This window comes from Callorhinus ursinus, unplaced genomic scaffold (assembly GCF_003265705.2).
Source record: "Callorhinus ursinus isolate GAN/ISIS: 27379988/994484 unplaced genomic scaffold, GSC_fseal_2.0 scaffold6, whole genome shotgun sequence".
In the NCBI taxonomy this organism is placed as follows: Eukaryota; Metazoa; Chordata; class Mammalia; order Carnivora; family Otariidae; genus Callorhinus; species Callorhinus ursinus.
This window is the reverse complement of record NW_027397068.1, coordinates 76,861,960-76,865,979: the sequence shown is the minus strand read 5'-3', so window position 1 is coordinate 76,865,979 and position 4,020 is coordinate 76,861,960. Positions and strand designations below refer to the sequence as shown.

The following is a 4,020-nucleotide window of genomic DNA, read 5'->3' as shown; positions in this document are numbered from 1 at the left end:
GCATAAAGACCTGGAGGAACCAAGAGAGATGGGACCAGAGGCAAAGTGATGCCAGGGAAGAGAATTCTCAAAGAGGAACCAGCTTTATAGTGGTTGAGGTGCAGCAATGAGTTCTGTGTCCCTGGAACGGAAAGAATGGGGGCAATGAGTCATAGAAAGTGAAGTCCCAGAAGCAAGAAGGGGGTATATCATGTGAGGCCATACTTACTTATCTGAGTGGCTCAGTCTGTTAAGCGCCTGCCTTCAGCTCAGGTTATGATCTCAGGGTCCTGGGATCGAGCCCTGCGTCCGGCTCCCTGCTCAGCAGGGAGCGTGTTCCTCCCTCTCCTCCCAGCTCACTATCTCTGTCTCTCTCTCAAATAAATAAATAAATAAATAAATAAATAAATAAATAAAATCTTAAAAAGAAGGGAAAGTCCGGTGATTTTTAATGGGCTGCACAATTCCACTATAGCCAGTATTATCTGGCTTTTTTTTACAGGCTTGCAATTATTTAAGAAACAGAATTCCATAGTTTTCAATTCTGTTTGTTTGACTCCATGCCGAAGCAGGGCTCGATCTCACAACTCTGAGATCATGACCTGAGCCAAAATCCAAAGTCCGATGCTCAACCGACTGAGCCACTGAGGTACTCCCCCACTGTATTCAATTCTGTATGAATTTTGTCTTTTATGTGTTTTGATCAGAATCAGTACTACTGCTTGAGGAGTCTGTTGACTAAGTCTACATCATCTTCATTTTCCTTATTATGTCCTGGAGTTCCAACAAAAAGTCGTTACTGTGATTTGGGGGTAGCATATTCATTGATAGGCATTTGACTGCCGTGGATATTGTGGAGCAAGGACATCTGGCAGTCTGCCGGCTGTAGAGCGTCCACTGGTAAATGGCGGTTAACACCGTGAGTGGGAGGATTGTTCATCTGACCCACTTCCCATCTCTAAGTCAGTTGGATATGGTCTCTGTAGGTCCCCTGGGACCCAGGTCAGTGGGGCTACACACAGCATTACTTGCACGAATCCCATGTGCATACTTAATTATGTCTTCAGAGGAGATGGTACCTTTTCTTGCTTTTTCTATTAATTTGAGTTTTTTCTTTTATTTGGTAAACACTGTAGCCAGTATTTGTTCTGCTTCCTTGAGCATCTTTGTAGTTGCTGAGTATCACTGTCACTTTTCTCCACTTCATTTTCTACAAGGTGTATTTCATGATGGATTTTTCCCTGAGTGAGTGCCAATTTCATCAGTTCTTGAAATTCCCCATCTCTGTGAATTAACAACTCCAGGACCCGGTTTTCCTCATCTGATGGCAACAACTTTTGGTTTCTTGAAATTGCTAGCATTTCTATAAGCTCTCTCGACAAGACTTCCAGATCTTCCAGCACAGACAGCAGTCTCTCTGGAGTGCTGTTACCTTGGGCTGCCCCAGAGCCACCTCCCGGCCGCTCCTTCTTGTCTCCACTGAAGACTGCTGCCAAGCTCCCCATGGGCCCACAGCTGGAGAGTTTGAGCAGTTTTAAATTCACTGCAGAAATTGAGTGGAAGGAACAGGGAATTCCCATGTAACCCCAGCCCCAAAACATGCACTACCTCGTCCACTCTCAACACCCCACACCAGAGTGCTACACTTGTTACAATCAATAAACCTACACTGACACATCGTTATCCCCCAAAGTCCATAATTTACATTAGGGCTTACTCCTGGTCTTGTACATTCTATGGGTTTGGACAAATGTATAGTGCATCAACCATAATAATGTCATACAGAACATTTTCACTGCCCTAAAAATCATCTGTGTTCTTACTATTCCTTCCTCTCCTTCTCTCCCAATGCTGGGGAACCAGTGATCTTTATATTGTCTCCATAGTTTTGCCTTTTCCATGGTATCATATAGTTGAAGTCCCATGATATGCAACTGTTTGAGGTTGGCTTCTGTCACTTAGCAATATCCATTTAAGGTTCCTCCATGTCTTTTCATGTCTTGCTTGATATCTCATGTCTTTTCATTGCTTAATAATATTCCGCTGTCTGGATGCACCACAGCTTGTCTCTCAATTTACCTCCGAGGGACATCTGGGCTACTTCTAATCTGCAATTATGAACAAAGCAGCTATAAATACCCATAGGTAGGTGTTTGTGTGGCTATATGTTTTTAACTTATTTGGGGAAATATCAAGAGCATGATTATTGGATAGTATAGTGAGAGTATGCTTTGTTTAGTAAGAAACTGGCAATCTTTTTTCCAAAGTGGCTGTGTTATTTTGCATTTTCATTCTAATAGGTATGGAATGGTATCTCACTCTTGTTTTAATATCGCAATTTCTGAATGACCTGGGACTTAAACATCTGTTCATAAGCTTTTGTGTAGTATCCTTGTATCCTGTAACCTTGTTATAATTACTTAACAGTTCTAGAAGTTTTTTTTTCTTTTTTTGGTTGATTCTTTTGGATTTTTTACATAGGTAATTATATCATCTGAGAACAAAGACATTTTTATTTATTCCTTCTCAATCTGTCATTTTATTTAATTTTCTGGTTTTCTTGTATCAGCTATGACTTCCAGAATGATGCTGAAAAGGAGTGGGGAGAGAGGACATCCTAGCCTTGTACCTGATCTTAGTGGGAAAGCTCCAGCTTTTCTATGGATGTTCTTAACCTATTTAAGGAAGTTCCCTTCTACTAGATTTGCTTTTTTGTTCATTTGCTTGTTTGTTTTTATTTTTTATGAATGGGTTTTGGATTTTGTCAAATGCTTTTCCTGCATCTATGGATATGATCTTGTGATTTTCTTCTTTTTCAGCTTGTTGATGTGATGACTTACATTAATTAATCTTCTAATGTTAAAACAAACTTGCATATTTGCAATAAATCTCATTTGGTTGAGGTGTATAATTCTTTTTAGACATTGTAGGATTTGTTTGGCTATATTTGTTTGAGGATTTTGCATCTACGTTCATGAGAGATATTAGTCTGTGGCTTCCTTTTCCAGTAATGTTTCTGTCTGGTTTTCTTATCAGGGTAATGCTGGCCTCATACAGTGAGTTAAGGATATTCTTCTGCTTCTATCTTCTAGAAAAGACTGTAGAGAATTGGTATAATTTCTTTCTTAAATGTGTGGTAGGATTCACTAGTGAATCCACATGGGCCTGGTGCTTCAGTGTTTTTTTTTTTTATAACACCTGTTCAAATAGTCTATTTCTTCTTGTGTGAGTTTTGGCAGATTTTGTCTTGCAAGTAATTGGTCTATTTCATCTGTGTTATCAAACTTGTGGGCATAGAGGTGTTTATAATATTCCTTTGCTATCCTTTTCATGTCCATATGATTTGCATTGATGCATTTTCTTTCATTTCTGATATTAGTAATTGTGTACCCCCCTCCTTTTTTTCCCTTAGCTAGCTGGCTTGTCAATTTTATTGATCTTTTCTTAAAATGAGTTTGGGTTTTGTTGATTTTCTCTATTGATTTCTTGTTTTCAATTTCATTGATTTCTGCTCTAATTTTTATTATTTTTTATGCTAACATTGGATTTAATCTGCTCTTTTTTTCTCAAGCTGCATAAGGTTAGAGCTTACATTTTTGGTTATAGATCTTCCTTCTTTTCAAATGTATGCATTCAGTAGTTCAAGCTCCCCTCCACCGTTTGTGCTGTATTCTACAAATTTTCAAAAGTTGTATTTTTACTTTCATTTTAGTTAAAAAATGCTTTAATCTTGCTCATGATTTTTTCTTTAACTGATGTGTTATGTAGAAGTGTATTGTTTAATCTCCATGTATTTAAGGATTTCCTTTCTCTGATTGATTTCTAGTTTAATTCTAATGTGGTCTGATAGCAGATGTGGTGTGATTTCAATCCTTGTATGTTTTATGGCCCAGAATGTGGTCTATCTTAGTGACTGTCCCAGTGGGGCTGAGTAGAATGTGATGCTGATTTGTTGGATGAAATAGTCTATAGCTATCAAATGAATCCAGTTGACGAAGGGTGCTGTTGAGTTCAACTCTGTCCTTACTGACCTTCTGCTTC

At 38.7% G+C, this 4,020-nt stretch overlaps 1 pseudogene; it reads right to left on the bottom strand.

The window, feature by feature from the left end:
* Positions 1 to 669: 669 nt before the first annotated feature.
* Positions 670 to 1,399, bottom strand: LOC112819563 (mediator of RNA polymerase II transcription subunit 4 pseudogene; annotated as a pseudogene).
* Positions 1,400 to 4,020: the final 2,621 nt, after the last annotated feature.